The sequence below is a fragment of the Parasteatoda tepidariorum genome, chromosome 8, assembly GCF_982258835.1.
Source record: "Parasteatoda tepidariorum strain Cologne lab strain chromosome 8, Ptep-v5.0, whole genome shotgun sequence".
Lineage (NCBI taxonomy): Eukaryota > Metazoa > Arthropoda > Arachnida > Araneae > Theridiidae > Parasteatoda > Parasteatoda tepidariorum.
In genome coordinates, this window is record NC_141762.1 from 37,291,613 (window position 1) to 37,307,186 (window position 15,574).

A 15,574-nucleotide genomic window follows, 5' to 3' on the forward strand; every position below is an offset into this window, starting at 1 on the left:
TAATACCCAAAACTGATAATCTAAGGATATATGAGTTAGAAAAGTATCAAAGTACTCGAAATCTGAAAGCTTTTGAGCAGCCCCCCCCCCAGTCCATTGCTTGCGCCTAAAAAATTTATAAACCGTTTTTCTCGAACTTTCAATTTTCAAGTTAGTTACTCATTATTCGAACAAATTTTCACCAATTCGGTACTCTTCCTTCAATGTACGCTGTGTTTGCTCAAAAAACTTCAGAATAGTTTGTTTTTTCAAAGATTCAGTTTTAAAGTATACGGATTCATAATTCACACAAATTTTCAGTGAATTTGATCGAATTTCAGATGCACATTTAAAAAGGCATTCTTTACAAAAAATAAAGAGGATTTGTTAATTTTATTGCACGTTTTTTTATTGAGCTTGAAAACAAGTCATCAACTGAAGATTTTCTATGGAAATGACTTTTTTCGGACTCGTCGATTAAACTATAAACACATTTCGTGTAATTTTTCGGACAAATTTTTAAAAAAATTCTCAAAAATTCGTATTTTTATCTACATTTTTACTTATTCTTATCATAGTCAAAAAGGTGTAATATAATTGGAGGAAAAGCAGAAACTTAATTTTTTTTCCTCATTGCAACTTCAAAAGCGCAGGTATTGCTGTTTCTGGCGTATAACCTTCACATAGAAAGGTTTCATGGATGGATTATGTAAACCCGCTATTCAATTTATGTTGATTAAAAAAAAAATTTTAGAATTCACTAATTGTATAGTGCGGTACTTTGTTCATTATTTCTGTACATTCATATGTTGCAACGATGAAAAATAATTCCATATTAGACTTTTTTATTCCACTCCTTATTCTTTAATTTGGATACCAATTCCAATTATACCAATTATACATTACTAATTGAAAGCCTTTTATTTCCATCAAATATATTTAGTTCTATTAAGAGTGATAAAGCGTATTAAGTATTTATTATAAAAGAACTGAATAAGTATTAAATCAGTTATTCTACACCTAATTAAAATGGTAAAGAGAACTAATCCTTGACTTTTGAGTTAAGCTGAATAGGCATTAAATTATAGTAGTTTAAATTATTGAAGGTTTGTGTCATAAATTTAAAACGGAAGCAGTTTGAAAAAAAAACAGAATAAAATGCATTGTTGTTTAGTCCAAAACGAATGAAATAACGAAAAAAATAATTCATCGTTCATTTTTATCTGGAAAAAACCGTTGGGCGGAGTTCAAAACAAATTCAGGCTTGTTGAAAAAAGATTTAAACCTTTATGAAGACAAATATTCGGAAAGACTTATGTACAACGCCCTTCCTGACAAAATAAATTATGAATAAAATCCTTCCAAGAACAACAGCAACAACACTTATTAAACAATTGAAAGTTATTTTTTGAACCTTGAGCGATTGGAATTTACTAATATGCATAAACAATTTACATTGTTTTCAAGAATTTAATTTATTTAATAATATGAACTTCAGAGAAATGCATGTCGTGTCACGTGTCAAAATTCTACACACTAAAACTGACTTTATTAAGGAAAATGCAATTTTTTTTTCTTCCTCGGGTACTTATTTTATTTAATCACTGGCCTTGAACAAGTAAATTCATATTGGATTAATGGTTATATGAGTGTTCATCACCAACGTTTTGAAATTTTGAATTTTACTCCAAAGATAAGGGAACTCCACATTGAGACTAACTCGACTTCGAGAATAAAATTTAACTTCATAAAATTTCAAATATTAAACATTTTCATTTACTGATAAATATATTTATTAAGTCTTGGACTTCCGCCAAAAGATAGTCAAACATTTAGGATTCCACAGCCGAGGGTTCCACTGCTTTAGCCCATGATCTGTCTACCTCTGTGTTTAGTTTTTATCAACTCTCTTATTTCTCTTACCTCAACTTACTTCTTATCTCTTTTATTAACGAGTACCCATCAGTATACCAGAAATCGCTGGGATTCGAACCCGAGCCATGTCATAGAAAGGTAGCGCGAATGTAGGGGATTTCGTATTAAGCTCTTTTAAGAGAGTCCTCGTACAAAAAAGAAGTGAAGAAAAGTAGCCATAAAGGATCACCAATTAATATTTAAAAGGCCGAGATAACTTGGTCGGTAGGGCACTGGGCCCATGTCCAAGAGTTCGTGGGTTCGATCGCCGCATGCCGAAGACTCCCCGTGTAGTAAATTGTGACTGATGCACGTTAAATCTCTCGAGTCTCAAAGTCCTCCATGTTCCCATAGCAAATCATACCTCTGGGGGTACTGATCCAGGAGTTTCCTTGTCTTCTGGATTGGTTCAAAACTACAAGGCTACGGAGTTGAACATTAGTAGTTGAAAACCCAAAATTGAGTCAGCTGTTCAACGACGGTTATAAAATAAAATTAATATTTAAAAGTGCATTAAAAAACAATAATATTTCCACGCTTTGATTAATCATCCAGTCAGAAAGAACAAAGAAAAAAATTGATACTCATCAAAAACCAATTTATTTGTCTAGGGGCTTTAGAATTAGTTCGTCTTTCGTAATAAAAAAACGTTTTAAAACTTAATCCCCAATTAATCCGGTTTGGGTTGATTTTAATGTACTATTGATCTCAACAATGATTGTTTGGAGTTCGAAAATATTTTTTGTTTCATTGTCTCTTACTGAAATAGTACTTTGAGACCACTTATGTTCTTCTTCTACTACAATACTTCTACTATACACTAATTATAAAAACAGTGATCCTTGAGGAACACAACCAACAATGCTCGAAATCCCATTGCATCGCTAGTGGGGATCATCTATTACTGACTGGCGGTCCGTGTGCCATTTAACTGACACTTTTATTTATCTAAATCAGTTTACTTTTACGTTTTCTAGTAATTTTTGTCGAAAATTGTATATTTAGCTGTTTTTTGTAGTTTGTGGATTTGGCAACTAATTTGCAGATCAAATCAGTTTATAAAGATAACAGCTATAACTGCGTATATTTAATTGCTATTTTTAACGATAATTATCACAGTACATAAAAGTTGAAACATGAAATTAGAAGCTAATGTGAAAGATCAGAATTAAGCTTAATTTATTATCATTATATGGACTGAAAAAGAAAATTTAATTTTATACGGTTTAATGCTTATTGCTGCAAAGAAAAAATTTAAAATACCTCTCATAAAGAGTGATTTGAATTAATTGTGGTAACAGAAGGACAATAACACAAGGACGAAATTTTTTAAATATTTTGGTATGTCATAGATAGTAGCAATATATTGTAATTATCAAAAGAAAAAAATTATCAATTAATAAATATCGTAAAACTATTAAAAGTGATTAAAAAAAAGGTGAGTGTCATGTCCATTTTTTCCTACATTGACCAACATAACAGTGATCTCAGATAACCGATATTCATATTTCAAGGTTAGTATTTCTTCTTTTTTTTCGAATTAACCAATTCGACCTTGTACCTCGACCATCAAGTTTAAAAAATTCAGAATTTTCAGGTGTGTTGTTTGAGAGAAGATGACCCGGCGATCCTGTTTATACAGGCCCTTCCGTTGCAAGAGAGGCCATAGACCTCGAAGTTTACTATCAGGTCAACAGGGAATCAGCTGTTTTGGTTGCAACTAATTTCTCTCTTAAATACAAGAAGGTACTTTACTGGGTGAAAAAAAAAAGTTTTTTTTCTAAGGTTCACAGCATCAAGATCGTTTATGTAGAGTTCGCGAGTGAATGAAAGCAAACAAAATGAAAGAAAATATTTTTTAAAAAGCTAATTCCATGTATTTTAATTAAAACATTTAATGTGCTATTTATAAAGTTTATTTTTAATGAATTAAATTTGACGGGTCAATCATTCTTGTAGAATTTAAATTTTAATAGAAGATTTAAGGGAAATTTTAACGAAAAGACATTTATTGATAATTTAGTTCGTTTTTGCATACTGGATGAGATAACACAGAAATTACGCAATTTTACTCTAAAGATATAAAATTTCAATGAAAAGATTTTAAAAAGAATATTCTTGAGTACGCATGAGTGAGTGAGTATAAGGAAAATTTTATCCAAAACGCATTCAGAGGAAACTTGAAAATTCCAAACTAAAAGTTCTGTCCTGTGTGCACAGAGTGCGAAGTAAACAACGGACCACCCTGAATAACTTTTGATCTAACGATCGGGTCTTCACGTTTTAGGACTCAATCTTAATGTTTCAAGGGAGTGTCTTCGATTATGGTAATTAATTAGTGCAGACAATAATTTACGTTACGAAATCAAACACAAAAACGTACTTTCTCTGAATGAACGTGCCTTTTATGCAACGGATTTGGATTTTTGACCCCTAAAGTATAGTGGGTAGCCGTAATATGGAAAATATGGTCTCAATAATTTATTCAGGTCAACGATCCATAGTTTGGACCCTTAATGTTAATTTTATTTTTTGCAAATTTCGCCATATGTCGAGAACTTTTTAAGTGAAAAATTTTTGAACACAATTATAAGATTCGTTAATCCAAAAATAATCCCACTAAAAAAAAAAGAACTTTTAACAAATATTTAACCTGTAAGGTATATAATTTTTTACATCATTTTTAAAGAATGCAATTTTACACGGCAAAGTACAAAATCTGACCAAAATTGGTCTAATAGTTCCGAAGAACTGAAGTTTAAAAAAGTCGTATTTTTAAAATTCGATTTCTTTTAAAAGTATATTTTATATAAATTTGTTATATTATGCATTATTTGTATAATTTTTTATTTTGATGAAAAAAAGAGACGAGTGTGTTAGGGCATCGTAGGAAAATATTTTATATTTATAACAACATGAGAAGGAAAGATTATCTCCACTCTTCTCTCAAGAGGAAAACCGATTAAACTTTTCCGTCTGTTTACGAACGACATTATCAGAACAGTCTTGAACGGGCTTCAAAACCTCTGTATCGGGGAACCGACCCATTGTTATTTACTTGCCCAGAGAAAAAATTTATTGTGAAAAAATTTATTATTAAATTAGAATTTTCATATTTTGAAATAATTCATATGTGAGGGCACTGACCATCATGTAAAATTTTTATAAAACCATTTAAGACAAAATGCCATAATTTTTTTTCTTCTTTTATATGTAAAAATATTTTCCCCCAACTTTTACGTACCTTTTTCCTTAAAGTGCTCTCGAATCGAATATTAGCAAGGAATTAATTCGAAAATAGCTATGCAATGCTAGTTAAACCACATTGTACAACTACTATTAAAATAGTTGATGATTAACTTATTAATTAATTATATTTAATATTTTTATTCTCAGGCTTTCGCAAAGCATCGCGTAACTATTTTCCCACAGTGAAGCCTTATTTACTTGTTACCCGGAAATGTCAGATTTAAATGGTCGAGCTCCTTTTTTTTTATTTCTTCTCTAATCCCTCATCTCGTTTTGCTTCTTACGGATTTTCTTTGATTCACCAACCTACGACCGTGCAACCGGCCTTCAGGCAGTACATGATGACGCAAAAAGACGGAATGATTATTTAGAAATTCAGCTTTTATTTTATGACATTTGTGAATGCCAAAACTTGTAGACACGTCCGTGAGGAAATCATTAAATGAATTTTGAACAGAGACAGAGAACTTGATTTAGATTAGTGAATGTTTGTTAGAGATGAAAAGATGTAATCCTTTCAATTCCAAGATCATGATTTTTTTAACCGGCCTTTATCGGATTTGAAATTTGTTCTATATTTTGGAGATTCATAAATTGTAATACAAAAATCACATTAAAATAACAATAATTTCATTTTTACGCTCTTAATAAAACCTTTACCTTTCAGCCTTAAACTACCTTACCAAATTGCACTAAATTAAGTAAAATAAACCTTCTCCTAGTATATATATATATATATATATATATATATATATATATATATATATATATATATATATATATATATATATATATATATATATATATATATATATATATATATATATATATATATATATATATATATATATATATACATATATATATATATATATATACATATATATATATATATATATGTATATATATATATATATACATATATATATATATGTATATATATATATATATATATATATATATATATATATATATATATATATATATATATATATATATATATATATATATATATATATATATATATATATATATATATATATATATATATATATATATATATATATATATATATATACACTGCTGGACAATTGCTAAGGACGGATCACAAATTGCAATGTAGCATAACATTAAGCGAGACATGAGACCTAGTAGGATAAAGTATAGTTGCCACACTGTTCAGACATTAGAATAAAGAACATTCATTGTTCTGGAAAGTACAAAAGCTATGAAACATCTGAAAGAAAAAAAATGTTCATTTGATGCTGCGTACGGAATAATGGAACAATTCATTTAAATGTCAGCAGGCAACTTGAAAAAAGGTGTCAGTACGGGATATGTCCACCGTGGAGTGTGATGCAACATTCTACAGGTCGTATCATACTTTGCACAACATTATCCAGCAGCTGTTGAGACAATTTATCCCATTCCTCTGTCAGTGCACGGATGAGGGTGTTCTTGTTTGTCGGAGGATAGTTTCAACCAGCAAATTGCCTCCCCAAAGCATCTCAAACATTTTCAATGTGGTTTAGGTCTAGAGAACGTGATGGCCATACGAGGCGTTGAATACCCTCGCTGTCTAAACAATCCTGAACAGCGAGTGTTCGATGACATGTTGCGTTGTCGCCCATAAAAGCAAATTTATCACCGACAGCACCACGGAAAAGACGAACATGAGGAAGTAGAACTTCATCAAAGTATCGTTGGCCCGTCATAGTCCCATTCGCAACCAAATGTAGGCGCGTACGGCCATTGATCATGATGCTGGCCCACACCATGACACTGCGTGTGGGATATCGGTCCCTTTCCTGAATATTTTCTGGACGATAACCAGTACCACTCTCGCGCCAGATCAGTTGGCGTCTACAATCCGATGACAGACTGAACCTACTCTCATCTGAGAAGAGTACGCATGCCCAGTCCTGTTCAGTCCAATTGTGATGCTCACGACACCATTGCAAACGTGCAGTACGGTGCTGTCTGGTCAATGGGACGCACACAACAGGTCTGCGGGCGTATAGTCCTCCTCCCCTCAAACGTCTGGCAACAGTTTTTCGTGAGATCTGCTTTCCTGTGGTAGCAAGAAACTGATTTGCCACCTGCTGAGCTGTGGTGCGCCTGTTCCTTTTTACTGATAGGACGATGTATCTGTCTTCAGCAGGCGTCTTACTTCTAACACGACCTCCCCCTTGCCGCTTACTACACATTCCAGTAGTTTTAAAAGATTTCCACAGCCGTTAAACAACACCGTCAGCGTTGCGAACTCCCTGGCAACGTCTCTTATTTCTCGCCCTTCTTCGATCTTTCCAATAATTCGGCCACGCTTAAAATCATCTAAGTAATATCGGGAAGACATGCCGAAAATTTCAAGTTCGTCAACTAAATCTTTCCTGTAAAAATTTGACTTGAAATAACAACTCTCCACAACGCGTCAAAACCTTTAAAGCTCTTATCAGCGCTATCACGTGATGAACAAACGTGGAAAAAAAAATTTACATACGCATACCCCTTCTTACTATATCCCGCACTTATTCTAATTTTCCACATTTTGCTTCCCTTCATTTTGTGGTTGCTATGGATGATAGTGGTATCCGTCCTTAGCAATTGTCCAGCAGTGTATATATATATATATATATATATATATATATATATATATATATATATATATATATATATATATATATATATATATATATATATATATATATATATATATATATATATATATATATATATATATATATATATATATATATATATATATATATATATATATATATATATATATATATATATATATATATATATATATATATATATATATATATATATATATACTTTCAAGAGGCTAACACAGGCATTTTTCTTTTTTACTACCAACAATAAACGATAGCATTTTTTTGTAATATAATTCTATAATTAATTCAAAGCAAAAAGTTATGTGTAATCGTTTCGAATTAAAATAAAACTTGTACAACATTCTTCTTAAACTTTTTCTTTAATGTTAAGAAAAATTTTACATTTATATGAAATAGAAAATATGACTAATACACTTAAAGAAAAAGTACCAGAGTATGGAAAAATTTACCGTGTTTCTGATTTTATGGGAACACCAAAAAGTACGGTATTTTTTTAATGAAGAGTTATGGTAATAATTTCCGTAAAATTCACTATAAAATATGGTCTGTTAAAATTTAGTAAATGTAGCAAAATTTGATAATTTTACCATGATGTCATAAAGAGTGGCATAAAAATACATTTATTCACTAAAATTTACTTTCCAGTTTTGTATTTTTACAAAATGTGTGGTAATAAGAGCTATAATTCTGAAAATCAGAATTTTCAGGGAATCATTACCATATGAATGGTTTAAATACCGTGTATTTTGGTTTTATTACCAGAATTCTGTTTGTTTGTTTTTTACCAGATATGTCTTTACCATACAGTGCGGCAATTTTACCAGAATTGTTTTTTTTTTACAAGGATGGTCTTGAAAAAGAAAGCAAAGATGAAACAAAAATAATAATTAAGTTCTAATATGCGTAAAAATAAATTCACGTTCTAAAATTCGTAAAAATTTAATGTATGCGATAAGACTGAAGAAAATAATAGGAATAAAAAAAAAATGCTTAGGAATAAAAAAATTTTATAAATTGTCACGAATAAAAGATATTTATGAAGTTCCGGAACTAAAGTGTCAATTGCAAAATACTTTTCAATTAAGTATGTGTATTTTTCATTGCATTTAAATTATTATAAATAAATATGAATCTTTAAAGAGCATTCGTAAAATATTAAGTTTTTCAATTCATTTCTGAAAATGTTTGAAAAAAACTGTAAAAAAATTGCATTAAAGCTATTTAGAATGAAAATTTGAAATTAAAAAAGACAATGATAAAATAATAATAATAATAAAATAATATTTTTAAGAGAAAATAAAAATGGTTAACGAAAGATTGATTCTTTAATACTCATTATTTTTAAGATAACCAAATTTAAAGTAATAATCTTAATTTTCTTCAACCCTATTTTCTACTTACTTACTATAAATTATTATTTTAATTTCTCCTTACGTTATTTATCAAACAAAACAATATAATAATGATCTGATGTTTTTATTTTTAAAAACCTCCTCAAAAATTAGATTAAATATCCAGTACAAAATGAAGTTTACATATAAATGATAACAGAAAAATCCAAAATTTAAAAACTAAACTACAAATGAAGTATTTTTACCCTTTCCAATGGTCTTAAAATTTTAACTTTACAAATGACTTAACTCTTTTTTTCTTTCTTTCTCTTATATATCCTAACAAAATAACTTATAAGATTGGCACTAAATTTCATCAAGTATTGCATGTTTTATATTAACCTCGGCAATAGTTTGCATGCATTTATATCCATTTCTTCATCGCCTCTCATCTTTAATAGGTTGATTTTTCTGATTTCTTGCTAACTAGCAAACCCTGCTAAACTCACTTTTTCACGATTTTCTCTCCAACAATTTTTACATTACGACAGCCAAAAATCTATTATCGATATAAACTTGAAATATTATTATCAATATAAATTTGAAATGATATTATCGATATGAACTAATATCGATATATCATATATGATATAAATTTGAAAACAATTATAGCGATTCTTCCACTCTAATGTAAAGCACATCTAGAGAAAAATATATTAATTACACGATTAAATAATAATTAATTTTAATAAAAGTAATAGTAAGTTTTCTCACAATCGGAACAATGTGATGGGAAAATTACTTTATACCGTTCTTACCTTATTGTTGAAGGAAATAAAATAATAATAATAATATTAACAATTTTTTGTTATTGAGAACTGTGGATCACAAAGAACGGGTATCCAACTAATATGCAAATAAATTAAAAAAACATCCCTAACTTGGTACCATAAAACCGATATTCTAACAGTATATACCAACGTCTGTAATTTGGAGCCATAATAACTCTTTAGCTATGTAGTTTATTTACATAAACAACCTATCTATTAAACCAACTATTTAAATCAATTGATAACATAAAATAGATTCATAAAAATGGTAACTACTCGTTATCAGCAAAACATATATATCAATTGACAAAAGCTTTTCTAAAATTTACATTTCTAACAGATTTCGATGAAGTTATTCTAACTCAAAATTAAATGGCCTTTGAATGTTATCCCCAACTTACATTCTATGCAAATTTATGTCATTGTAATTATTTATCTGCATGATGGTCATGTTTTGTATTTCAATAAAATCAATTCGTTTTCAATGAGATGTAGAACGAGATTATTGTCACTAATAATAATATCAAATGAAATTATTATTAGTGGCATATGTTGATGTAGCCAGATCTTTCACCTTGTCACCTATGCTAAATGTCTCAATTTTGCGTATTGTTATGCTCGATGACAAGATTACTAGGAAGAGTTATTAGTCAATCAGACCTTCGAAAGTTTCGTGTTCTGAATATTTAGTGATTGAGTTTCAAACAAATAAAGTATCAAATCTATTGAAATAAATGTTTGCTAAGTTATTTTCGATTTAACTAGTTTCTACTTAGTCTAGAAGGTATTTATTTATATTCGTTTGTTGTTTTTACATGAGATACGTAAGAGTAACGATCGAGATAAAATGCGTTGTAATGTAGATAATATTATATTAAAATAAAGGGATGTGTGTTTCAATACTTTATAAGAGGAAATTGAAATTAAAATGTACAAATAAAGTTTGTGAATTATGAATTTAGTCCTGAAAATACATAGAAACGAAACTATTTTAATAGGTTCTTTTTTTTTCCATTTATTAAGTAGTATGACTTGGTTAATATTCTTCTTAACTTCACTGAGAAAAAAAGTATGGTCAAAACTACAGGAATATGGTATAATTTATCGTGTTTCTGGCACTATGGGAACACCAAAACGCTCTGTAATTTTTAACGAAGAACTTTAGTTATGATTTTGATAAAATTAAAAATGAAATATAATTTTATAAAATTAAGTAAATGTTGTAAAATTTGGTAATTTTAGTCTAATACTTTAGACCATGGCATAAAAACCATTTATTTGGTTAAATTTAATGTTTGTATTTTTTCCAAATGTGAGGTAATAAGAAAAGCAATCCCACAACATCCAGTTGTGGGCCAGGAGGATCATGGAGGTCCCATGGAGATTTATTAAGAGAGTTAATGACCAACTGCATGATTGTGGCAGTGTGGTCAGCACTGCACGCATTGCCATCTTTATTCCCCAAACAAGCTGGTACCCAGAGATCTGAAGATGAAGCCGCAACTGGGGATCGAACCCAGTTGAACCCAATGAAAGTTCTGTACCTTAGCCTCTGAGTTTTCGTATCTCAAATATGTTGTAATAAGAAATTACAATTTTGAAAACTTGAATTTCCGGTAAACTGTTACCTTATAGACAGAAAAATTACCAAATGAATGATTGAAATACCGTATATTTTGGTTTATACCAGGACTATGCTTGTTTGTTTGTTTTTTTCCTTATAAGAAATGTAATTATTATGCGTTAATTTTACCAAACTTTTTTTCTCAGTGTAAAATTGGAAATACGCATCATTATCAAAAAAATTAGAAAACCGCGTCGTGTACAACTAATACAAAGGATATAAAAACATGCGAAAGAAGAAAAAAAAGTGGGTTTTACAGACATTTGCCATTAGAATTTCTATCTTTGCTCTTAAAATGCTGACAATTTCTTGAATGTACATTTAAATTTTGAGAAACATCTGCTACAACTCATTAATTTAAATACCCCTGTCATTTTTTTTAATCAAAAACATTAAAACTACATGTTACAACTGTTATACCCTGGCAACTTGTGGGAGGTAATTTACTGCAATTGAAATAACATCGCATCCGAAGTTTTCAACTAACCAATAGAGTGTTTCGAATGAGGCCGGGGGTGACGAATAAGGATATTTTATACAATTCTACTCTGCATACTAAATTATCTAATGAAATATGTTTCTTAGCTTGAATAAAAAGTTATATTCACGCAAGAATTTATTACTTTGGTATTTCTGGGGAGAAATGAAAGTACTTTAGTTATGAGGCAAAATTAACGGTTGCCACCAGCCGAAAGGCGACTGAATATAACAGGTGGCGATTGAAAAATTATCGGCAAATCGCCACCCGATCATCCCTTTTTTTTCGTAGAAAATGCACCACATTTGCATTTTATTAATGTCTTTTAATAAATATGGAATTATTATGAATATTTTATAACATTCTGAAAATTACTTTACACATGTTTCTTAATTTATTTTCCTTTTTTTTTTTTTTTTAGAAATGATCTTATTAAAGTGTATCATTTTTTAAGAAATGCTTCAAGAAAAAAAAAAGTCTAACATTATCAATATCATCAGCTTTCTTTTATCTTTTAAAATGTAATTCATGAAAAAGTGGCTACATGTTTTGAAAAGTAAAACGCCGCCCAAATGAATAAACAGAATTATGAATGAAAATGATTTAATGAACGGAAATAATTTATAACTCATACTAAATTATATTGCATGGCGGTTTTTCGTAAATTAGTGAAAATCAAACAATATATTAAATAATATAAGAGCATTTTTTCTTCCCTTAATTTTCAAAATCTCTTAATTTTGAAAAAATGCATTTTCAAAATCTAATTAAAAGACACGAAATTTCTTTGAATAATTTTGATGATTCATACCTGACAATTAGCTCAAAGTCATTAAATATTGGTAAAAAAAGTATTAAAATTTATAAATTCGTACGCCAGAAGTAAAATGAATTTCTACACTCCTTTGCAAAAAGTTTAACAGAAATCTTTGTTGGCCATTTGAGCACCCGATGAATTTTTTTAAAGGACGGCGAAAAGGGGGAAAATAATAATTAAAATATTACAAAAATCATGCACAATTTTTCTTTCTGAAATATATACACGAGGGCATGTTTTCGCAAACAGTTTCAATAATTTAATTAAAACCTGTTGAACCAACAAATGTTGACAAAAATTTATACTTTTAACAATATTTGAATTTTAAAACAAAAACAAAAAAAAAAAGATTATACTATTTTTAAATACCTGATTGTGTTAAATGTTACGAGCACATAAGAATAAACAGTGGGTATCAGTGCTGTATATTTTTTCGACTGTATATTTTACATTTTAATCCTTTCTTTGTTTCTTCAATTAACCGAAAAAAAAATATTAATTAATTATTGCACTAAATGAAAATTGGAACTTTTGTGCTCATTTTATGAATCGGAATAAATTTAGTACAGCACATAACAAGCATTACTAATAATTATTTAAAATAAAGGAAATAATTACAACAAATAATAATTTTTGGTATTTCAGGAGAAGCAAATGCACATTCTTGACACCCTTTGCGGGCGCCTATTGGTAGATTCTTTAACCATTCCACAGCCAAACTTACATAATTTCAGAATTTTTAAAAAAAATTAAAAGCTCGTTTTGAATTTGTAATATGTGTAATAATTGATTATTCTTTACTCCATTAAAAATATTTTAGATCTGAAAGTAATTAACTGTAATTAGTATTTCCATGAGAATTAAGATCATTTTTCATGAGTATCATTTTCATAATTAGTATCCTTTTTATAGTTTGAAAAATAAATTTGTATTTAAAAAATAACAAATTTCTCTAATTCTAATTATTTTTCATTTCATTTTTTATTATTGTTATTGGAAATTTTTGTGATATTATAATTTTAATGTTGTGAAATAAACTTACAGTAAGGCTATTTGTATAGACATTTCTTTTATTTACTTGAAACAAGCAAGGGCAATTCGTTTATGAATTATCATAATTATGACCTAATTTTTAAATATATGGATATCATATCTTTTGAATTATATAAATAAACATAAAACGAACGTTACAAGTTGATCAACAAGTTATAAAGTTGTTAAACAAAAACTTTTGACAATACCTAAAAAACTTTAAAACTAACCAGAAATAATTTCATTGTGGGGAAAATAATAAATTCGTTTAGAGATAATTTTTGATATTTTTTTATAATTCTTTAGAGTTTTTTTTTAATTACATCCGTAATAATAATTACCATTACGTTAAATTATATTGGGTTGCATCTCTTTTTTTTCTTAACCTGTTAAAGCCTGTTAAAAATTTTAATATGGAATATAATAATTTGAAGAACGTTAAATTGGTCATTAAATAATTATTAGGCAGCATTAAATTAACATTGGGAAACATTAAACTAATTTTTAAACTCCATATTACTGAAAAAAAATAATTAAACTGGCATTATTCTTTAAACAACACACCTTTTTCCTAATAAAAACAAAAGAAAAAAAACTTGATCATTTATAAAACATATTTTAATATTAATTTTGGAAAATCTTAATGTTATCGATAACTTTCGCACAATTGAATGGAAATTCAATTAAACTTCTAAATTCAATAAGCAAAAATAAAAATATTTAAATTATAGCAAAAATAATAAAATTTTAAAAATTACTTAAAAATTTAAGATTATAAATTTCTATTAATTTATGAAAAATGTTCCAAAACAAAAAATGTTTTAAAACAATGAAACTTTAATTTATAAGCTTTTTGAAAATATTATTAATAATGTAGCATATCCTGCAAAAGACAATGCACCATGATCTGTTAAAATCTTAATAATATATTCGCCTATGTTTTAAATAAAATCCTAATTATATCCTTAAAGAATTATAAAGTGGGCGTAGAATTCGATAGAAAAAAATATGTTTCATCATATCCCAAGTTCATCAAATAATAATTCCAGGATACCGGACACTATTCTTGACCGTAACCTTTTACAACTGCCCACGCGACGACACTAAGTATTCATTGACAGTATGCAATCATAAGTCGCATGGAATTCTTTTCCTTACTTAAGTCGTAGCAGCTTCTGCTTAATGACCGTTAATTGCAATCTATTATCCACAGCAGAAGGAAGAGAAGAGAGAGAGGAAAGAAAGAAACCTTACCTTGCTGTTGGAACTGACGGTGTTGTGTTGGAGATGCGTTGAAAGAAATAAGCGGGTGGAAAAAAAGGTACAACCGAACGGATCAGAAGTGAACGACCTTCTGGTTTGTTTGGTCCACCAACTTGGCCTGCGATCGGCAGTTTGAACTTGGAAGTCGTGTATTCCCCTGCAGGCAGATGATGGAACAACATGGTCAGCTCACTGTGTTTGTGGGCATTTTCCCCCAATTGTAGGGAAATGGGAAGGGAATTAGTTAATTGTTTCTCCGTTTGAAACAAATGCTTTGTTTCATTTTCTCATTCAAATTAGAAAACTTTTAGATGCAACTTCGAATGGCAATTTTTTTAACCATTCTGATTATTAAATTAATATTTAACGACTTGGCTTGTTAAAGTTGGGATTAAATTTAAACTGGAGAGCAAATTAG

The 15,574-nt window shown here is 29.0% G+C and overlaps 1 protein-coding gene across 1 annotated transcript in view; it reads right to left on the reverse strand.

Moving 5' to 3' along the window:
* Positions 1–15,281, reverse strand: part of LOC107440528 (protein phosphatase 1 regulatory subunit 14C) — a 48,281-nt gene extending 33,000 nt beyond the window's left edge. Inside the window, exon 1 of the mRNA XM_071181505.2 lies at positions 15,148–15,281. The gene's annotated coding sequence lies outside the window, so the exon portion shown is untranslated. The remainder of the gene's footprint in view (positions 1–15,147) is intronic.
* Positions 15,282–15,574: the final 293 nt, after the last annotated feature.